This window comes from Amaranthus tricolor, chromosome 14 (genome assembly GCF_026212465.1).
Source record: "Amaranthus tricolor cultivar Red isolate AtriRed21 chromosome 14, ASM2621246v1, whole genome shotgun sequence".
NCBI lineage: Eukaryota > Viridiplantae > Streptophyta > Magnoliopsida > Caryophyllales > Amaranthaceae > Amaranthus > Amaranthus tricolor.
Window position 1 is genome coordinate 17,654,863 of NC_080060.1, and position 4,954 is coordinate 17,659,816.

Consider the following 4,954-nt stretch of genomic DNA (forward strand, 5'->3'; position numbering starts at 1 on the left):
TTCGCATTCCAAACATCTATCTATTTCATAAAGTAATCATAAAGTCCCTATAAAAGTCCAAGATAACAAATACAGTCTAGACTAATTTACAATTACCAAAGCCTAATACAAAACTACAAAATTCTAACGTGCTCAGCTCAAAATAACATCCTTGGAACTCTGATCAAATCCGCTAAACCATCGTTCCCGGCCGGTTTCGATCTGTAAACAAACTAAAAGTTGGAAACAACAGAGGGTTAGATTGAACTAAATGAGAAGTAACAATCTAAAACAACAAAACACAGTAATTTCCAAACAAAGGTTTAAAAACAACATCAGTTTCCTAGATCTATGTGCGCACAAGGAATCTAGTTTGAGAGGTTCCATAATAGCTCTAAGGCTATGTCGCTAGGGATGCAAACGGGGCGGGGCGGGGCGGGTATTGGCGTTACGATCCCCATCCCCATCTGGTAAATCAATCCCCATCCCCGCGGCGGGTATAATTTTTTTCCCCGTCCCCGCCCCGATGGGTTTGTACCTAATACCATCCCCATCCCCATCCCCATCTGGGTATCCATCCCCGTCTAATATCCATTTTACCCGTCCCACCACCCGTCAAATCCCCGCTTAATACCCATCTGTGTCACATATTTATTTTCAAATCCCCGTCTAATCATCACTTAATATCGCCTACCTCTACACAACTCGTAATGAATATAAACAAATTTTATTGAGAAAAAAGGATAAAAAATAGAAAAAACATGATTATAAACCTTACTCTAAAAAACATGTTCTTAGACCTTATGAAGTAGTATTCATGGCTGAATCACATTATGTTTTTATTAACACTCATTAATTCAACTAAATGAACCGCTAATAATATCAGAATAATGAAATATTATTGACGAAACCAGAGATCCGATCAAATTACAAAACAAACATTTTACCAAAAACCTTGTGAGCAAATGAAGCATCATGAAAATATGAAATTAATAACAATATAATCACCCACAATACATAAATTTATATCCAAACTTAATTATAGGCATCAGTAACCATCAGTATACAAATATTACAGAAATTAAAAACTGAAGATCACATCTAGTTGAAGACTACAATACTGAAGATCAGTATACAAGTATCCAAACTGAAGATCACACAATATAATCCTTTTAATCCATCTACCTTCACACTTAAGATCACATCAAACATTCAGAAGTTGGCTTGATAATCCATCAAACATTAGATCACATCAAACATAAAAACTGAAAAGATCTAAATAATCCATCTCAATGAAGTTGACTTGATAAAATAAAGAAGAAAATCAAAAAATGGAGAAAAGACATAGACGATGAGTCGATGACAATCAAAAACTGAAAGAAACTTACCCAATGACGGGAGTGCTCTGGAGTTTAAACAAGAAAATCAAAAACTGGAGAAAAGACAGAGACGATGAGTCGATGACAATCAAAAACTGAAAGAAACTTACCCAATGACGGGAGTGCTCTAGACTTTTTCAAGATGACGGGCTGACGGCAGCAAGAATGCAAGATTGAAGAAGATGAGAGTGTTTCAAGAAGAAGAAGAAGATGGGAGTGCAGCAGTGAAGTGAAGACTGAAGATTCAGAAGAAGCAAATGATGGGTTGAGTATTGACGGCCAGCATTCAACATTCATATTGATGGTTTCAAAGGCCCAAAGTATTTAGGGTTTTGAAACTTTTTTTTTAAAAGAAATATAAAAACGGGGTTTTTAAAGTTTTTAAAAAAATTTGAAAATAATTCAAGGTTTTCAGAAATTTGAAAAATAATTTAGGGTATTCCAATTCTCAAAATTTGTACATTTCGTGAGGCGGGGCGGGGCGGGGATGGGGCGGGGCGGGTATCACCTAAAACCCATCCCCATCCCCATCCCCGCGGTGGGTATGAATTTTATACCCGTACCCGCCCCATGACCCATCAAACCGGGACCCATCCCCGCCCCGCCTGCATCCCTATATGTCGCTCTCGGGTGAAGCTAGTCAATATCTGAATGACAACTCGCCTAAAAAACAGGGAGTAGGGAACAATGTTCCTCAACTCCGTCAATGATCTGCTCGCAATCCCAATCCATTGACTATATCATAATATCAACATAAGCGGTCAACAACAAAATTTGTCTCAAGATTTTCAATTTCAAAAGAGCTTTAGTAAAAAGGTTTATTTTCAAGCATGTAGTCTGGCCAGACCCTTTAAAGGACTGCTACTACTCACCAAAAGATGCTTCAACGAGTTGAATCCAGACCACGACTATCAACTAGAAGGGTTCCTTGAAGATATCGCCTCCTAAAGCATAAGAAAAATCATAACATCACTAGAGGCGTTTGATATTACTATACTAGCATACAACTTATTACATCTCCTCCTAAGGTTGTAGGTAAAACTAACATTCTACTCTAATATTTCTTAACCATCAAAGGATTGCGCAAGTTTCTCACGACAAACCCTGATATTAACATCAAAATATTATAACCGTGATCTAGATTAGTTTATATTCCTTTAAAGATTACTCATCTCCATAATTCTCTTTATATTTCCATTTAAACATAATCGGTTCATATAATCCCAGAGCCAAGAATATTCAAAAGAATCTAAGAAGCCATCCAAGAATGTCAACCTTTTAATTAGTAAGAACACAATTACGTTATTCTAAAAAGGCTCTCCTAATTTACATTAGAGTTTCACATCATCTATATGCTATCAATTATAACATTCTATCCATTTCCCAATCCTCACAACTTCGTATTAATGATCAAGATGCAATTAATTCACTCCAACATTCATCATCATACCATTAAATCATAAATTGTTCAATCACATTTAATTAGCACAAGGATAATTATTCTACTCTAAAATCCACAAGTTCACAACGTTCTAGTCTTTCAACCTAGAATGGTAAATTTGCCAACATATATTATTAATAAGTATTTCCCTTAATGACACAATATTTCTCAAGATTCATCAACATTTAGGGTTTAACATATGACTTAAGGGAAGGATACAAATTAAGAAGTATATCAAGGTAAATAGCAATATATGATAAGGAAGATGAAACAACAAAAGCTAAAAGAAATAAAGAAAAGGAAGGTGTTGTACCTCCTTGTTTGGCGGCAAAATCAGAGGCCACAAGAAGATTTTCGGTGCCCAATCAACCAAAATAAATCAACTTTGGCTTGGATCAATGCCCACTCAAACAGAAGCAAAGTTAAGCTTCGTTTCCCTCACTTACAGCAAAATTCAAAGGCAGCTACAAGAAATATTTTGGCTACTACACTTCTTGTGGTTTGAATCCAGAGGAAGGAAAGAAAGAAAAAGTAATCAGCCATGATTATTTAAAACAACCCAAAATGCAAAAAAAAAAAAAAATGATTATTTACCTTGAAAATCACGAAAGAGAGAAGAATCAATTTATTTCGCTACACAAATCCTTCGAACAAATTGAATTGAGAATATTTTATGTCATGTGTATTTAAGATCATTTTCGAACTAATAATTCTCTTAAACTATCTCGTCATAAATTATTAATTTCCCAAATGTTACACTTCGAGTCTTCGACTAAGTAGGCATACCTTGGAGCTGCAATATTGAGGAAAAGATAAAAGATAATTATTTAGGTTAGGCATGTGCAAAGACATGATATTAGCGAACCAGAGACTAAGATAGAAAGTTAGAGCTCGAGAGACTTAAAAAGAGATCTAGGAAGACCGAAGATGACTTGGAGGACAAGAGTGGAAAAGGATATGAAGGATCTAGAATTATAGATTGAGATAGTAGAAAATCAAAATGAATGGAGAAGAAGAGTCAATATGGACAATCATTAAAATTGATTTATTAGTTTATGTAGCTGACTCTAATCTTTTGAAATTAAGACTTTGTGATTGTTGTTGTATTCTCCAATAATATTAACTAAAACTTTAAATTTTCATTATTTCAATGTATTATATCTACAAAGACAATGACTACTTTTTTTAGCATCCTTCTTAAAGTTGGGTACAGGACATGCCAACACGCAGGCACAACGGCATGACATTACACGACCACACTCAGACCCTCCTTGGCACAATGCACAAATTCTCATGGCTCGAGCATCTCGCATTCAGAAAAAATGTATTGATCTGCTCGCCGTGTCAAAGCAGACCCGGCCTGTAGTAGGAGCACCCGGAACTCTTGCACAGGGTCTCACAATTAAAGGGGCCCCTAATAATACTCTATTATATATACAATATAAATTGTAAACATTAAGCGAGTAAAGAGTATATTGAAGTTGTAGTTTGTAACTCCTAACACCTTAGGTAGCAAATTCAATTCCCATGGTACCATTTTTATTTTCTTTTATTATATTTTTTTTCTTTTACATGTATCTTTCTTTTCAGTTATTTTTTTATTTTTTATATTACAACTCCTAGCACCTGAGCTTGATTTTTTAACATGAATTTTTTGATATAAGTTTTTTGAAGGTCTATAATGTTTTTTTATATAGAACTATTAAATATACTGTTATATTTTATTCTTATACGTGTTGTTAAAAATATCATTATATAAGTATCGTTGTGTTTTTTGACTAATTCTAGGATTCTACGCTATATTCGAGCAAGTTTTTTCTTTTTTGATAATTTTTCTACAGTTTATGATTATTTGTTTTTAACGATTGATTTTAAGTTTCTAGATATCAAATGTATTAATAGAATATTGTAGTATTTTTTATATTAAAGTGAAATCGTTCATTACAGGTGACTATTGTTAATATGTTGTATTTTATAATAAGATGATTTACTTATACAAATTTAGAAACAATATCACATTGAAAAAAATAATGCCTTGTCAATCATCACTTTTAGAAAAATGAACATAGAAATATGTTTGTATTGTAAGGGCCCATAAATTTATTTTTACTAGGGGTTACTAAAATGTCCAAAACAACCCTAAGATTAAAGCCTT

The 4,954-nt window shown here is 33.9% G+C and overlaps 1 long non-coding RNA gene across 2 annotated transcripts; it reads right to left on the minus strand.

Annotated features, from left to right (window-relative positions):
• LOC130799584 (uncharacterized) lies at positions 1–3,303 on the minus strand. 2 transcript variants are annotated; one of them, XR_009039312.1, is made up of 3 exons: positions 3,113–3,303; positions 2,231–2,302; positions 1–212 (listed from the first exon to the last, which is right to left on the minus strand). It is a non-coding gene; the product is annotated as an uncharacterized LOC130799584 (long non-coding RNA). The 2 variants fall into 2 exon arrangements; XR_009039311.1 differs by lacking the exon at positions 2,231–2,302.
• Positions 3,304–4,954: the final 1,651 nt, after the last annotated feature.